We start from the raw sequence: 19,028 nt of genomic DNA, 5'->3' as shown, positions 1-19,028 counted from the left end.
TCTCATGGTCCATTTTTAATATATATTCATTTTAAAATTCTATTTTAACCATTAAAATACATTTAATTAAGTAGAATAAAATAGCATCATCAGATTAAGGCTGTCTTTCTAAAAGTAGCTTTAATTACCAATTTTAAGGTCAAAGAGTATCTGAAAGGAGTGATCTTCTTCAGCACTGGAACTTTTGAAAGAATATCAGAACTAACTTACGCTCCTCTCTTTAGCCTCCTCCTCCTCTCTTTTTCCCTTGCCTTCCTTGTTTCTTCATCCTCTGGTTCAGGTTCTGGGTCATCCTCATTGATAACATCTCTGGTCCGTTTCCTCTTTGGTCTCAAGCTCTCTCTTCGAGGTAGCTTATCTTCCTCCTCCTCTTCCTCTTCACCTAAACATAGCACTTGATTCAATGAGTAATGTCAGAAAGTGCTTCCTCCCACTACCAAGCTTATTCTTAGTTTTTAATAACTATTATTACACCTCTGACAGCACAGTCTAGCAATTCTCCACATCGTGATGGGATGCATCATGGAATACATATTTCATAGCCCATCATTTAAATAAATGTATCTAGATTTCCATTTCCATTGTGGTTCACCGACTCAAATAGGTGAATGTGGATTCCCAAATTTTAATAAGTTTTTGAAGAAGTTCTAGTCTTCATTTACTTGAGTAACTAAATAGCTTGGTGGTTAATATCATATCATGACCTCTAAGACCACTCAAATAAGTCCAAGTTTAGAGATTACCATTCCATTACATAATTGTTGAGTGATTAACCACTTCATATTTATTACTACTTCTATCTTAGAACAAAGAAGAGGAACGTTAAAGAGGTGCTACAAACTAGAATAATTTTGGAGAAATTCATTCAACCCTTGAGGTTCCTCTCAATTTAAATTTTCTTCATTCTTGATTCTAAATATTTTTCTCCTTTTTCCTCAATATTTTTGTTCTTTTCTTTAAAAAAAAATAGTAGTATACACATTTGCTTGATCATTTATTTCTTATGAATAGAAATAGGTAACATAAATTTAATGTAAAATTGAGAATAATGACAGCATTATTTTGTTTCATCATCAACAACAATGAATGCCTCATGTGTTCATAACTTTTTAGGATGCTTCCAGGTAAAGAATAGAGAGATAATTAAGATAAAAGATAAAATTTCCTTCACAAAGTTTATAACATAACATTACTATTCCAGTTTCATTTCTATTGCTCCTAACTTCTAACATTTAGCATAAACTATTGTAAAAAATTAAATATTACAGTTATCATTACTCTCTTAAATAGAGGCTACCCCAGAGAAAAAATTATATTTCAATGGAAAACTATGAATTATCTGCAGCATACCTTTCTGTGTTATCTGATTCTGATTTTATGAGAACTATATGACAACTTTGAAAATTATACATAACCATATATAGCAATACAAAACACTTTTTATCTGTAGACATCCAAATGAACTCTTTCCAAAGGAGAGACAAGCCCCCTTTCAAAAACAACTTTGCCTTCATTTGTACAATCATTTCAATATTTATTATCTATAAATGTATCTATTCTTTGGACTTTCCTTTGAACTGATTATAGCATCTCACAAGTTGTTTTATTAGTTAAATATGTTCTTTTCACATACGTGTGAGTCATCATTTTATTTTTTCAAAATTATCTTTAATTACCACTTGTTAAAACTTTTTTATTGATATTTCAGGTATAAGATCTAAATATTACATATATTACTAAATGTCAGGTAGCAGAGAGTAAAAAACAGAATAACTTCACTTTTTTTTTTTTTTTGAGACACAATTTTGTTCTATCACCCAAGCTGGAGTACAATAGCACAGTCTCGGCTCACTGCAACCTCCAGCTCCAGAGTTCAAACGATTCTCTTGTCTCAGCCTCCTGAGTAGTTGGGAATACAGGTGTGCGCCATCATACCCAGCTAATTTTTTGTATTTTTAGTAGAGATGGGGTTTCACCATGTTGGCCAGGCTGGTCGTGAACTCCTGGCCTCAAGTGATTCACCTGCCTTGGCCTCCCAAAGTGCTGGGATTACAGGTGTGAGGTATCGCACCCGGCCCATAATAACTTTTCTAACTGGGCTTGGAAAACTATATATATATTCTGTCATCCAAATCAAGAATGAGTTTCTGTTTGTTTAATATTGTGGCAAATGTATGTTATTTGAACCCCATCATGGCATTCTGAATATTTACCCTGCTTTTATTAGCCACATTAGTCACTAATTAAAGAAAGGACAAAAACTTGACAGGAGGCGAGAAACAATTCACCCACTAATAACTCACAAACCCAAGCAGCTACTTGGTACTCTGAATTTTAGTATTTTTTGTATTAAAACTAAACTACTGGGATGACATCAACAAGATGACAAAATAGGAAGCCCTGGACCCGCCTTCCCTCCATGGACATAAAAGTTCAACTACAATGTGGAGATAAGCTCCCTTCGTGAGAAATTCGGAAACTAGTTGAAAGGTGCCTGCACCCTAGATGAACACAAAATCAGCTAGGTAGCTGGTAGAAAAATCTGACACACCCTCACACCATAATCCCTCTCTGCTAACACAACACCATACAACTGGGAGAAAACCATCATCTCCCAGTTTCTCCCTGGGGAGGGGAGAAAACAACTGAACCATGTGTCCAACATTCTGATTTTTCTGGAGGTTCCCAAAGGACTGGTTTCTGTCTTGCCAGAATCTGAGCACTGACAGGAAAAGACCTCTGGTTGGGAACCAATGAGAGCAAAGATAGCCGTTTGAATAGTATGCCTCACTCAAATAACCACTCCCCCAATTTAGCACAGAATAACCAGATGATAAACACCAAATCTGCACTTCTCTGGGGAGAAAAACAGTTGGATAGTGCATCCAACACTCCAACTTTTCTAAAAAATGACTGGACTGGCTTCTGTCCCACTTGTCTCCTAGAGCACTAATAGGACCCAGCATATTCTAAATGGCCCAGGGCCATGGAGAACAAAGGTGAAGTTTTGAATTAGTTTGTACTCATTCACCAGAGCCCCTTCCCCCAGTTCAGCATGACACAGTTGGCAAGAATTCCAGCCCTTGACTTGCCCCTGAAATGGGAAATAAAAGACTGAAATATATACCCTGTGTTCAGACTTTTCAGGAGGCTGCCTAAGGGAATGACCAGTCTCAGGGCATGGACAGGACCCAGCATACTGTTGATGCCTGGGGACCACTGGAAACAAAAAAAAGAACTCAGGACATGCTGCTTCCTCAGAAGACACATGTTATGACAGAAGGACACTGGAGGGAACAAGAGATTATGAATTCTTAAAAAGAAAAAGTCAACTGAAAAATCCCTCTTATTGAGAATTTACACACACAAGTCCAGAGACGATGCATACACAGGAAATGTTTGAGAGGCCCAAGAATCTCTGGCCTGCCTCATTGGTGAAACTATTCTCCTGTACAAGGCTAATCCTTCTCCTGAAGGCTGGGAAAGGAATCTGTTTTTTCTAATATATGGATACCAAAACAAACAAACAAAATCAGGAAAAATAAAGAAACAGGAAAACATACCCCAAGCAACAGAAGATAAAGCTCCAGAAACCAGCCCTAATATAATGGAGATATATGAATTACTTAACAGACTATTAAAAATAACTCATAAAGATGCTCAACAAATTCAGAAGAAAAATGCATGGACAAAGTATGAGTTTCAACAGAAATAAAAATATAAAAATAACCAGAGATAAATATTGAAGAGTACAAGACAATAACTGAACACAATAACTGAAGAATAGTGTAACAGAAATTCACTACAGAGGTCTAACAGCAGACTCGATCAAGCAAAAGAAAGAATTACCAAATTGAAAAATAGGATGTTTGAAATTATAGTTAGAAGAGCAAAACCATAAAAAGAATAAGAAAAAGTCAAGAAAGTTTTATGAGGCATCAACAAGCAGACCAATATATACACTATGGGAGTTCTGAAGGAGAATAAAAGAAAGAAAAGGCCAGAAAGACTATTCAAAGAAAATAATAACCAAAATCTTCCCAAATCTGGGAAAGAAAATGGACCCTCAGATTCAGGAAGCTCACAGACCCTAAATTATGTGAACCCAAATAAATCCACACCAATACATATTATACTTAAATTGCCAGAAGTCAAAGACAAAGACAGAATTTTGAAAGAAACAGAAAAGCAACTTGTCATGTACAAGGAAACCTTCATAAGACTATCACTTCTTAGCAGAAATTATGCAGGCCAGAAGAAAGTAGGATGATATTTTAAAAGTGTTGGAAAGAAGAAACCTGCCAACCAAGAAAGCTATGCTCAGCAAGTTTGTCCTTTATAAATGACAGAGAAATAAAGACTCTCAGACAAACAAAACCTAAGTTAATCACCCCTAGACTTTTCTTACAAGTAATGCTAAAGGAAGTTCTTCAAGTTGAAAAGAGAGGACACTAAAGAGCAACACAAAATCACATGAAAATATAAAACTGTCTGGTAAAGGTAAATATGTAGACAAATACAGGATACTATAATATTTTAATGACAGTATATTGGTAACTTTTAATTGTATTATAAAAGTAAAAAAGTATTAACAGTAACTATAAAAATACGTTAATGGATGCATAATATAAAAATATGTAAATCAAGATGTCAATAACATTAAGTGTCAAGGAAAGTAGAAGTGTAGAGTTTTAGTATGCAATTGAGGTTAAATTGTTTTCTACTTAAAATAGGACTTTTATAATTATAAGATGTTGAACGTGAGTCCCATGGTAACCACAATAAAATTTCTATAGAAGATACACAAAAGAAAAGAGAAAGGAATCAAAGTATATCACTATAATAAAAATCAATAAAATATGAAGGAGAATAGCATGAGATAAAAAGGGACAAAAGAGCTTTAAGACAGAAAACAATGAACAAAATGGCAAAAGTTAGTCTTGCTCTATCAATAATAACTTTAAATTTAAGTGGATAGAACTACTCAATCAAAAGACATAAAGTGGCTGAATGAATTAAAAAAGAAACCACAGAAAAGAAACAACTGTATGCTAACTATAAAAGATTCACTTTAGATTTAAGGACACACATAGGGTGAAAGTGAAGGAACGGAAAATGATATGCCATGCAAATGGTAGCTAAAAAAGAACAGGGGTGGCTATACTTCCATCAGACAAAATATGCTTTTAGTATAAAACTGTCATAAGCAACAAATAAGGGCATTAAATAGTAATAAAAGGGTCAATTTACCAGGAAGATATCACAATTATAAGTATATATGCATCCAACATCAGAGCACCTAAATATATGAAGTAAACATTAACCAAACTCAAGAGAGAAAATATACAGCAATATAATTATAGTAGGGAACTTCAATACCCTACATTACATTCCATAATGGATAGAACATCTAGACAGAAAATCAATAAGGAAACAGCAGTCATGAACAACATTATAGATCAAACAGACCTAGCAGACATATACAGAACATTCTACCCAATAACAACAGAATAAACATTCTTCTCAAATGCGTGAAACCTAAAAATACTACTCTAACATTCCCTCTGCCCTGTCTGTGTAAAAACTGGTCATCAAGAAATCATCCGACCTACCTTGTTTGAGTGTAGATCATAAGACCCTCATTCCAAAGAGGGTCCCTGCCCCATACCCAGAAGAAAGAAATGCATGCTTAGAGAGGCCAAGAAGAATCTAGGCAGACAGGCCTTGTTGTGTTTCCCCACTCTGTGTAAACATTAGATTATACCCTTTTCGTCCAATCATATTTCTACACTGCTATCCACACTTTGTTGAACCTAAGCATAAAAATGGACAATTTTCTCTATCTTTGGGTCTTCATCCTAAGGCTTTAATGAATACAAGTTATATGAAATTATATGCCTTTTCTCCTATTAACATGTCTTTTGCTTGTTGATTTTTCAGCAAGCAATCAAGGGAACACGGTCTTGGCCCTTATAATGCCAACTGGATAGACTCTAGAGTGGGGATTCTGTTTGCTGAACTTGATTCCTCCTGTGAGACCATCAAAAGTTATCCACACACACTTCTGCTTACATATGGTAGCTCAAGTCCACAAGAGGATAAATTCTTTGAGTTTACTGGTATTCCATAGGAAATGTATCCCAAGTGGCCCATCACCACTTACTTGAGCTTTCCTCAGTCTCGTCTTCTTTTTCCTCCACTTTGATTTGTACTGTTGAGGAAAGAAAACAGTACAGCAATTATTTAAATGCCTGTACAATTGTTAGTAAGTGGTTTTTACTTTTATTGTTTTTATCATAATGTTTTTGTGCAGTTAATACAATTTTTCCATAAACTTGTCAAAATGTGCACGATTTATTAAAGATATACAGCTACAGCATCTTATACAATGCCATGCAAAGATTTTTCTATTTCATAATCTTCAGAGATTTGCAAAACATAACAGTTATAAGCCCAATTCAAAGTTATAAGCTATCAGCTCAATTCAAAATAACTTCAACCAAAATAAATTCTGTATTGCAATAAGTAGACTTGGGGTTTGTTGGGTTATTTTATTTCATGAGAAATTGAATTGTTAATAAAGCTATATCCACATGCCCATACCAATTAGGTTAATAACCAAATTAACTACTTAAAAATAGAGAATAATTTATTCCAAACACTTTTACCAAGCATGAAAAAGTCTTTAGAGAAATGCTTAAAGCCAGATCTTTTCTATTTCAATTATTTTTATAGGCATTATATTAATATAGCCTAAATTTCCCAATATGTGATTCCCTTTGGCAATATGGAGATAGGTGATTTTACAGTTCTTTCCAAGACAAAGGACACTTTTTCTGTTTATTCCTCACCCCATAACACATACAGCATCTTCTTCTTAGCTTTGCTTCATTTTTATAAAGGCATATAAAAGTTTTATAAAATTTTTGACACTACAGTAATATGAAAAAATATATTTATTGGCATATTTTTTCTTTTGTCAACTTAATGTTCATTCATCACAGGTTTCTTGCCTTGGAAAAATTAAAATATTTCTTAATAATCGAAGTCTATTAACTTGCTTATAAAACATAATTTTATCATATTTTTATTTAAGGTGGAATGGCATTTTTCCAAAAAAGCAAAGATGACAAACAATGTTGCTGTGAACAGATGAAACAACCTCTGGTTTTGTTTCTGTTCACTCACTGTCAAAGGTTATTATTCAGAACTTGACAGGCATACTGAAAAGGCAACACATGCCAAGAGTGTAAATTCCATTCACAAAGAATATTATTGTAAAAGCACTTTTTGCCTTTAAACAGTATCTGGGTAAAAAATTTTAGGATATGCAAAAATGTTATCACTCAACATCAGCCACAGAATGTGAAAATAAATGTTCTTTTGTTCAAAGTGAACATATGCCTTCTGTTGCTGGCTGCAACTGAATCTACACAGGACAAAGATCTTTATGTCACTACTGAAAGTTTGCAATAATGAAGGCAGACACTTCTAAGGAGATATTCCACATTCTACAATAGGTCATGGTCTTTTATTTGCAATTAATGTCACCACTAAGCTTCTTCAGTCAAAGAAGGATTCTCTAGGAAAGAATTTTAATGATATAAGATTAACATTGGAGCAGGGTGTTATCAGTTATATATAAAGAAGAAACAGCTGAGGACAAATAGCAAATGCTGACCCACAGCCTACTTTGCAATATGCACAACCAAAGCAAATTTTTAAAACATTTGCACAATGTATTAGGATGATTTGTGATGATTATTTCACTAGAATGTGATAATATAAAGTTAATTAAATAAAACAGAAAAACCTACTAAATGAACAAAAATATAAGGAAATCTGTAGGAAAGATTATATATTAAATAAAAAGAGCAGAATAAGGTATCCCAAGCTAAAGAGATAAGCAACAACTCAGTTTCCTCTAATAACCAAGGGAGAGAAAAAGCAGGGCTAGAGTCATGAATCATCTTCTCTGGCACAGAAGGAATAGTTTATAAATAACCATTAAATAAAACCTAAAAGTCCATAAGGGAAGATATTCCCTATGGTGGCAAGTAGAGAACTAAAACAGAGCTGCAATTTCTCAGTGATGCAATGAAGACTGCTGCAGAAATGACCCAGTCCCTCCTCTTGAGTTGGTTTTCCAATAGTGATTCTGGTCTGTGCATGGTCATCTCCACATTCTCCTTAGGTGCCTTCTTTGCTTAACAGCATTCCTTTGTCTGATCGTGGAACAGTCATGTTTTATAGTCATTGTGATAATACTTGTTTTGTTCTTGATTCAAACCCTCAGCAAAGGTGTCATAAGCATCAAGAACCAAATAGCAGCACTATGACCAGGAGATTTAAGACACTACCAACATCCTCAGAGCAAGCTCGATTTTAATGGAACATTATTTGGCCTGAAAAGTAACTATCAGCACTGGCCTATATCTCCTTCAACTTAAAGCAATGCTAAAGAACTATGTTAAGAACTCCCTCCAAGACAAAAACCTGTGTGAAGAGATAGCTCAGAATACTTGAATGGGAGCTACAAACCCTTTCCTTTCTCAGACAATCTCTGAGATGGCATGTTGCCATTCCTTCTCTCAGCAGTCCCTAGTACCTTATTCCCAATCGTATGATCTCTTCATGCCTCAGCTGCTCCCCAATGCCCATTGATCATGCACTTTAAAAATAACCTTCTCTCCTGGAGAGTGATGGGAGGATAGTGAAGGAAGAGGAGGGGAAGTCTGTCAAAATGTTGGAGGCAGCAAGCAAAACTGCATTGAAGTATGTGTAGTTAAAAGAGGAATATGCAATAGGAGCAGATGAACTCCTAGGCAACCCAGATCCTCATTTCATGCAGATAGACTCAGTAATTAAAAACAGTAAAAAGAAACAACAGCAAAATGTCACATTTCAGAGGCATAGGAGTCGTTCAGAAAAGTGGATGTTGTTCTGGGGCTTCTTTTTAAATCTATAATGCTGAAAGTAGTTTATGCTTCTTCAGGATAACACAGTGACCAAGTAGCCAGAAGAGTTGAATGGTATTGCCTTTTTCTCTGACCCACATTTACTTCTTGAAGCAATGTTTATAGCTCCAGGTTATTATTTTGGAAATTGAAAATTCACTTATTGAATTACCATTTATTGTGTGCTCACAAAGGAATATAGAGAAAATGCTCTTGGATAAGGGTTTGTAGACAGTAAAAGAAAATACCACTGCCTTTAATGAGTCTTACTATTTGATGCAAAAGAATGACTTTATAGGCCAGGCGCAGTGGCTCACGCCTGTAATCCCAGCACTTTGGGAGGCTGAGGTGGACGAATCACTTGAGGTCAGGAGTTCAAGACCAGCCTGGACAGCAAGGTGAAACCCCGCCTCTACTACAAACACAAAAATTAGCTGGGCTTGGTGGCAGGCGCCTACAATCCCAGCTACTCAGGAGGCTGAGTCAGGAGAATCACCTGAACCCGGGAGGCAGAGGTTGCAGTGAGCCAAGATTGTGCCACTGCTCTCCAGCCTGGGCCACAGAGTAAGACTCCCTCTTAAAAAAAAAAAAAAAAAAAAGGCCAAGGCAGGTGGATCATGAGGTCAGGAGATCGAGACCATCCTGGCTAACACAGTGAAACCCCGTCTCTACTAAAAATATAAAAAATTATCCGGGCGTGGTGGTGGGCGCCTGTAGTCCCAGCTACTCGGGAGGCTGAAACAGGAGAATGGTATGAACCCGGGAGGCGGAGCTTGCAGTGAGCTGAGATAGCGCCACTGCACTCTGGCAAGACTCCATCTCAAAAAAAAAAAAAAAAGAATGACTTTATAACAGTAAGGTTTGAGATTAGGTATGGGTTTCTTATCCAGCCTACCTGAGCTGCAACAGCAATGTATTATTTAGCTCTTTTGTGTTTCTTCTCAGGATTCTTTTTTGTGTACGAAGAATGTCAATGTTGGCCCTTCTCATACAAACTGGATGTTTTTACCTCAGACTAAACTTTCTTGATAGGGATGTTAATCAATGGCATGACAGGCATAAATGAACCCATGTCATCCCTGTAGGATGTGAGAGAAATAGAGAAATCAAGGATAGCAACAGGTTCTTTGCTTGAGCACCTGAAGAATGGAATTACAGGAAAAGAAGATGGAAGACTGTAGGGAGAATAGCTTAGGTAGGAGCTGTTAAAGATCAGGACTTTAATCAGATCCGTTGGATTTCAGGTGCTGTCTAGACATCCAAGCATGACATTAAGTAGGCAGTTGAATATTTGAGCCTGGAGTTCAGAAGAAAGGTCTGGACTGGAAATATGAATTAGGGAATTATCAGCATAAACATTGTATTTAAAGCCATAAGACCAGATGAGATAACAAAGAAAATGAGGGTAAACAAAACAGAAAAAGGAGACTCAAAATGGTGAGGAACAGGAGAAGAACAAACTGAAGAAATTAAAAATGAACAATCAGCTCTTAAGTAGAAGGAAAGTCAGAGATTGTGGATGGCAGAAGATGTGCATCAGAGACGTATCATAAGTTGCTAAGTACAATGCGGACTGAAAATTGACCACTGGATTTGACAATGTAGAGATATTGATGATCTTGGCAGGCATATGTCTAGTGCAGTTGTGTGGGCAAAAAGCTGAATTCAAGTGGCTTTATGAACTGATGGGCAGTGAGTAAAAGGATACAGCTATTTTTGCTATTTAGAATGGTCTTATATGCTGTTAAGAAAGATCTAATGAGAATTGAGAAATTGAAGATGTAGGCTATGAAATGAACCACCTATAATGTAAAGCAAACAACACGAATTAGATTATTAATTCCTCAGTTTTATTTCTGCTTTTGGTTTATCCCTGGGCTGTGCTTCTCTGACTGATACTTTGTTAAAAGACTGAACAACTTACTAATATACCTCTTGCTTAGATTTGAGTCCACTATAGTAATTCAAAAGTATGAAACTAAAAGATGGGGTAGGGAGAAGAAAAGAAAGAAAAAGAATGAGAGGAGAAAGGAGAGAAACAGAAAGAGAAGTAAAAAAATAAATATGGGGTGAGAATTACAGTAAATGATACTGGAAAAGAATAAGCATAAAGCAAAATTTTGCATTTTAGTCTTGCTACATACGACAAATAAATATTTTTAACATATATATATATATAATGTGTAACCTCAGGTTAACTAAACTCAGACCACCTTCAGCTGTCTGTACTATTAATATTTTGCTTTTAAGATAAAGTGAAATTTGTCATATTTCATAAGGAAATTATGAGCCCCTTAACAAAAACGTGAAATCTCTCTTCTCAAGGGGGAAAAAAAGAGAGAAAAGGGAAGACAGACCAGTGAAACTATAAAAAATAAGCTATGATTTTTTTAAAAAAAACCTCTTTAAAAGGAAGCATTCTTATGAATATACACTGTGTAATATTATACTCTGAAAACTCTAGGTATAAGGTCATTCAGTTGCCCCTCAAATTACTAATTTCTGATTATAGCAATACGAATGATGGGGATGCATATTTTGATCTGAAGAAAATTACACATGTGTATGCATGTGTATGTATATAACCTATGCCAAGAACAGCATTTAGATATTTTGCTTTTCTTAAAACCAAACAAAAAGTAAATCAATCCAATCTTCAAAAGGAATGAGCAAAATTAGCCCTAAAGAAGACTAAAGAAGAATTGCCCAACAATGAGCCACTTGGATGCTAGACTGAGTCACCAAATCATATTCAGGCATCATCTCCATATAGAGAATGGCCCAGGATATGGTTCAAATTTGTGCCAAAATCTCATGTCTAATTGTAATCCCCAGTGTTGGAAGAGGTGCCTGGTGGGAGGTGACTGGATCATGGGCACAGACTTTCCCTTTGCTGTTCCTGGAATAGTGAGTTCTCACAAGATCTTGTTTAAAAGTGTGTAGCACCTTCCCCTTCTCTCTCTTCCTCCTGCTCCGGCCATGTAGGAGGTACCTCCTTCCTCAACTTTGCCTTCTGCCACGATTGTAAGTTTCCTGAGGCCTCCATGAGGAGGCTGGAGAGCAGAAAGCAGCCATGCTTTCTGTACAGCCTGCAGAACCATGAGCCAATTAAACCTATTTTCTTTACAGGTTACCCTGTCTCAGGTAGTTCTTTATAGCAGTGCAAGAATGGGCTAATACAGCCCAACACTCTGAATTTATGATAACACTATTGGTGGTTGTGAAGTAGACAACAGAAGCTACTGCATACAAAACTGAATAAAAGTAACAGGGTGCAATTCTTCTTACTCTAGAATAAAATATACCCAAGATTATTAAATCTCACTCAGGTTAACTAAGCAGCTCCCTTTATCTTTGCTACTTCTAGGTCAGGACAAAAAGAAGCTCATGCCATTTGTTTATAACAATCCCAAGTCCTTCAAATGATAGAATTAAACATAATATTTCAGAAGCCACTGAATGAAGAGAATAATTATGTAGTTCTTAAATACATCAAATACCTTAATAAACCTGTAAGCTATAAGACATTTAAAAAATTATCAGGAGTGAGAAACACAGAATGAGATCATTACACTTAAATATCATCAAAGTATCTGGGGATAAGATTTAATGAGAGAGACGTAGGCTGATATTTCTTCTGTGTGTACCAGTATCTTATCTTCCTTAAGACCAGTTTTGTGAAAACCAGAGGGCACAGACATTCAAAAACACCCTACTGGAAACTTGTGTAATAAATGCCCCCAAAACTGGTCATATTTTCAAACATTATAATATCTTGGAGATACTAAATAGTTATTTTCAATCTCTGTGGTTTCAAAATTACAAGGAGAATAATAGTTTTGGTTTTTGGTAGGACTCACCAATCCAAAAGAGGGAGGCAGGCAAAAATTACAACTGTGATAATAGCTGTCACTCCTCAATGTTTTTCCTTCTAGATTACACTCATTTTCTGAGACTCTTTAGGCCCTCAGAAGTAGAAAATAAATAGCTGCTGATGTCTGCTTTATTAAAAACACAATATAAAATAATTGATAAATATAATATAGTTGATAAATAGAACAGGATGAAGCCTATGGAGAAACACATTTTACTCTGAGGTCACAGAGAGAGGACACTAACTCTGAGGCAAACAGAAAGAACAAAAATAGAAAATCTACTCAAAATAAAGATCCCCATTCTATCCTTTTACAATGGAAATAAATCTTTTTTATATACGTAAGAAGGAGGGGAAAGGGATGCACACCAATTTTTTTGCACGTTTTCCTTCTGCTTTTATTGTACATGAAATTATAATTAAACACAGGCTGAGTGAAGTGGGTTGCTGGTATGTTTCCAAATTCTACCACCCCTGAGCTGGAAGAGCAAATATGAAATGTGAAGCCTGGTTCTGCAAATGGCAAATTACATGCTGGAGTATTTGTGAGAAACTGCAATTAGGTATTTCACGACACCATCAGTCTACAGAAAGAACAAAAACAGCTCTTACTCTATGTGGTTTGGAGGGCTGGCTTTTTCAAAAAAAAAAACTATACATATTCAATAAATAAATAGCTATTTACAAAGACATTTAGAGCCCTCTGTGGTTATGAAAAAGTAAGTGGTGAGTCTTGCATTTTCTTTGCATTTAGATTGTTTGAGGGAGGGAACATTTCTTATTTAACCATGCTGTCATAATATATATTCAGAGTGTATGCTTTCACATTGCAATTACCACCATAAAGGGCAACCACTGTAAATAAGTGTGGTAAAATGAAATACATTATCTTGTGTGAGGTTTTCTGGTTAAAATCTTTTCTAGTAATAGGATACCAAAATAACAACCAGATGAAAATACAAATGTGCATTATAACCTCTTAGCAGCTGTGCTTATATCCTTGGGTTATTTAGGACAAAAAGGAATCTTTCTGTCCTCCGTAGCATTTTTGCAATACTCCAACTCAAGAAGAAGAATGGTTTTCAGGGTTCATGGATAAGCAAACAAAATGAAACAAACAAAAAACACTAAAGAATTGTGAAAGAACTGAAAGAAGAGGATTGTTCCTAAGGCATAAAGAAGCATAAAAGGCTGGCTGAACTCTGTACACATCTTTACTCTTCCTTTGTAGCACTGCTTTTGTTCACATTAGAGATGCTAATTATTGCTCATTAGCATACATTAGCAAATGTTAATGAGTGTCTTCCAAAGAACAAAAGGCAGTGGGGGCAGGGTAGAGTCAGGGTGAAGGCTTAGCGGTGAGGGAAGGGCTACAACAGAAGAGAGACAAAGAGAAAAAGGAAATGAGAGCAATATAGGACTTAGATTCATAGTTTCCTAAAATTTGGAAGATCTATCTTCCTGACAAAATAGTAATAGCATCAAGAAAAGTGAAATAATTTACTTCATTTTTTTCTATAAAAATAGAAAAAGCAAGTCATTAACTAGAATAAATCCATTTTTTTCCTGCTTTTTAGCTGTTAGGAGAAAATCACACTTCATAGGACTTGCTACCTAACCGGGAATATGAGTTAACACAGTCAACACTTAATGAAAAAGAATTCTGAATTCTAGTTATTCTCAATTCATCCTAATTTTTTCTCTCACAGACTCAACTTGCAATATTCAGGAAGACTAAACCTATATATAATTTGTATATGGCATGTAATATAATTAAAATAATTCACATAGAATGTGGTGTACATATTAATTTATATCCTAGAGGAAGTTAGTTAATATTTGAGTACTCCAGTTAAGGATTGACAATGTTAGAATGGAGATTTAACACCTAAAATACTGGAATCAGGAGCACTTCAGCCATCTCTATCTTAGACTAGCACCAGATGGTTTGTTAGTTGGAACAATGCTTATTAGAAGTAAATTTTGTGAAATTGAATGTGATTGAGATGTGTGGATTTGCTAGAAATATTATTTCTGCCCCCTGTCTTTGTATACAAAGGGTCATGTTAGCCTCAATAATCTCATTTTGGAATAGTAGGCACTGTACACCCAGGAATCCCAAATAGTTACTTGTTTTGCCATTTAATGGAGAATTTTTTTATCTGATAAGACCTCTGTGAAATAGGCATACTCCAGTTCCTGCCCATGAAAGGATCAGGGAAAATTTCCTACTTCATTACTATAGATTGAAAGCTTATGTTCCCCAAAATTCATATGTTGCAAGATAACCCCCAATACAATGGTATTGTTAGGTCATGGGATGAAACCTTCATGAATGGATTAGTGCCATTGTAAAGAAGACTCCAGAAACTTTATTCATTCTTTCTACCATATGGAGACACAGCAAATGGATGGCTGTCTATGAACCAGAGTGTAGGCTCTCACCAGACACCAAATCTGCCAGTAGTGCCTGGATATTGGATTTTCCAGCCTCCAGAACTATGAGAAATAAATATCTGTTGTTTATAAGCTGCCTAGTCTATGATATTTTGTTATAGCAACCAAACAGAGTAGGACAATTATATGTTGCACTCTGTACAAATAACAAATACTCTTGTTTAAGTGAAGCCAGTTGGGCAATAGGAAACAGAAGAAGGTGGATGCGTTGGTAAGAAAGCAAAAGAGAGAGGGGCCTATAGACCTGGGCAAATACTCTGGAGTTAGGAAATAAAGGTCTAGAGAAAAAGAAAGTCTTGAGGGAGAAAGAGAAAACAGAAAATTATGTTTAATAACTTATGCTGAACTCAGTGAGATATTAAACACAAGCATGAAAAAACAAACCCATTTGTCCCAATAAAAAGATCATTGTAAATATGAGAAAAGAATGGGAGACATGCATTGTCATAAGTATGCTTATGAATAGCAGGGGCAAACTGAAAGTCTTTGGGGTCAAACTTATTGGGGGCTTGAAAATGAAAGAACATTGATTAAAATAGCATGAATGTTAGAGGAAAACAAAAGAAAGAAACTAGGTAAATATAGACTTCAGTGGGATGGGAGCTGGGAATGTCACAAACAAACATACTAAGAATTTTTATCTCAACACATAACATACTTGCTTGGCATAGACACTAAAGGTAATATTATTAGAATAAAGAAAAGAATTTATGTGTATGATTCCACTCCTGGGATCATTTTAGCCATGACTGTAAAATATTTTACATGAAGATTACAATCAGAGATTTCTAATTGTCTTATTTTCTGAAGAACATGAAAGTGAAAAGTGGTCAAACCATGTATCTCACAAGGGTCAACTAATTCCTGAGTGAAACTAATGACTTTATGAAAAACATAATAAATATAGTCTATAATAATAGAATTGAGAATATATATATATACATACTACATATAAACAAATACAGCTTTTTAAAAAAGCTAAAAATTAAGATCCTTCTTTGTGCCAAGTACTCTTATTTCATTTTATGCTTGTAATAATATAATATGATAGTTATTACTCACACTGCTTTACTGGTGAGAAACCTGAGGCTCACAAACATTAACTGACTTGCTAAAGTCTGCATAGTAAGAAAGTGGCAGAACTAGAATTCAAACTCGTAGGCATGAGTCTGAATTCTGAAACTCATATTCTTAAATAATATAATTCATTTTTGCTCTAAAATAGAATGTTGTCTTCAATGTGGAAATGGGAAAGCTATCTCAGGATACATATCCAAGATTTATCTGTGCCTGAGGAGACTGACTACTGAGATCAATAAATTCTAGTTAACTCCTTCATTCTAGCAAAGAAACTCTGAATAGACACAGGTCAAATGACTTGACAAAAATCATACAACCAATAAGTGGCATAACCAAGATTTAAATTCTAGTCTTCTATTTCCACCTCCAGGGTTGCTTTCATACCATGCTGCCTCAGTTACATTGATTGCAAAATTTTACCCAAAAGGTGTGAAAGTGTATTGTAAAATCAGCAATGAAAAATGCAAGCACCTCATTTCATGGTGAGTCTGAAATGGAACATGTACGTAGATCCAAATTCAAGTTCCTGCCATCAATGTTATTCTTTACATGGGTAAAGTTTGGTTAAAAACAATAAATATATAAAAATGAATGCACAGACACCACACTTTATTCATCAGGCTAAACACCATTCATATTACAGGATCTTGTTCAGAGTGTTAACACGGCAGATGCTCAATGGTTACTTGATCAATCAATGAGTTAAGCCAGCATGAATACGAAACAGGAACAGACAGGGAAGGTCAAAACATGAGTCTGCATTCAGAGAAAATCATATTGTCAAAAAAGGCAATCCCAACATTTTTCAGTTTGGGTTGTCAGAGTGGGGAAAAATGATAGGGTATTAATAATTGATTGTCTATATCTGAGTCATAGTCTAAGGATAATCTCATCTCTTGTCATTTAGTAAATATATATGGAGCACTTACTCCTTGCCAGGCCGGGTGCCCCATATTGGAGAGAATGCACGGATTAGTAAGAAAGTGTGGAAGTGAATTTTATGTGTCTATTTGGCTGGGCCGAAGTGCCTAGATATTTGGTGAAAGATTATTCTGGGTGTGTCTGTGAGGATGTTGCTGAATGAGATTAACCTTTGCATTGGTAGACTGAGGAAATCAGATTCCTTCCCCTGTGTGGGTGAGCCTCATCTAATCCACTGGAGGCCTGAAAAGAACCAAAGGCTGAGCAAGACAGAATTTTCTCTCTCTGCCTAAAGGTCTCTGAGCTGGGACATCTGTCTTCTCCCCACTTCAGACTCTGAGTGGAACTTACACAATGAGGACTCCGGGTTCTCAAGCCTTTGGCCTGCAGATTTTGAGACTTTTTAGCCTCCATGAACCAGTTCCTGTGTGTGTGTGTGTGTGTGTGTGTGTGTAATTTCTGTTCCCCTAGAGTGCCCTGGCTAACAAAGGAAGTCCTCAAGATTACCTTGATGAAAGCAGTCAAGTACAATAAGAAGACACCTGATATAATTATTTAGTAAATTCCACCAGAGAAATACAGGCAAAAGACCTATGAGAGAGAAAGGGAAAGACAGAGAGAGATCAGGTTCATTAGGGAGTTTCAGGATATTTGCTTTTTGTTATATTTCTTCAAATGTTTCCAGAAACAGGCAGAAGATTAATCAATACACATAAACACACGTTTCAATACCTGATTTCCTTTGGATGAAATCTCAATTTCTTCAAGATCATGGCCATGGAGAACAGAGTTTGTCCTGACTGGCCTAGTACTGAGAAATACGAATAAGAAAGAAGGACTTCTGTTTATCTGGGTCCTGAGATGATTGCATTCATCCACAGAACTAGAAAAGTCAACTCAGAGCTTTCAGGTTGTTGCCTGGCTCTAGGAGAATGAGCCTATGTTTTTGAGTCAGACAGACATGTTTGAGTTTTGGCTCTGCTACAATTTTATGCCATCCTGTACTGTGGCTAATTTATTTAAACTCCCTATGCCTTAGTGAAAGGAAGGAATTGTAATTATTGTGTACGGTTGCTGTGAGAACTAAATATAATAATAAATACATGCAATATACTCAATACAGTGCCTGGTACAGAACAAAGGTTTTAATAGTCTACAAGGGCGTTCAAATGCTTTGACACATACCAACACACAAATTTTTGGCATCTTTAATCTAAAATTTTAGGAAGATAAGGAAAACACAACTACTTTGAGCTTTTTCTTAATACCTTAGCATCTACAAGTAGAAATATCCCATAAGATTTAGTCTGAGATGATATTAGAAACCACTTCACCAAAAGATAAAGACTAGGCATAAAATATTACCCTAAATTGGTATTTATTAACTCTCTTGATACTCTTAACTGCAACGCCAATGTCTGCTCTTGATGATGTCAACCAATATTGAAAGAAGAGGCAGCCAAATTCAAACTTGCTGTGCTGCCTTAGCCAATGGTATGCTTCCCCATCCAATTTTTTCTTGTTACCAATTGGAGGACGAATTCTAGTCCATGCTCAGATTGATCAATAAACAAAGGACCAGCAGTTATTTTGGGTACTAGTCTTTCATTGCCACAGAAATTATAAAATCAGTTCCATATAAAGAAAGAGACAAGAGTCAATGGAGTCTAGATTGGGAGATTTACACGACCTCTCTCAGCCAGCTTCAGAATTCCTTTCCTTGTCAGTACTCTGGCATT

General features: G+C 35.8%; 1 protein-coding gene across 1 annotated transcript in view; it reads right to left on the bottom strand.

Moving 5' to 3' along the window:
- The window catches only part of TMC1 (transmembrane channel like 1), a 148,210-nt gene extending 142,005 nt beyond the window's left edge, over positions 1–6,205 (bottom strand). Inside the window, exons 1-2 of the mRNA XM_054658138.2 lie at positions 6,164–6,205; positions 211–382 (exon numbers count right to left, since the gene is read on the bottom strand). The gene's annotated coding sequence lies outside the window, so the exon portion shown is untranslated. The remainder of the gene's footprint in view (positions 1–210; positions 383–6,163) is intronic.
- Positions 6,206–19,028: the final 12,823 nt, after the last annotated feature.

This window comes from Pan troglodytes, chromosome 11, assembly GCF_028858775.2.
Source record: "Pan troglodytes isolate AG18354 chromosome 11, NHGRI_mPanTro3-v2.0_pri, whole genome shotgun sequence".
NCBI lineage: Eukaryota > Metazoa > Chordata > Mammalia > Primates > Hominidae > Pan > Pan troglodytes.
The sequence above is the reverse complement of the archived record's forward strand: the minus strand, read 5'-3'. Positions and strand labels throughout refer to the sequence as shown.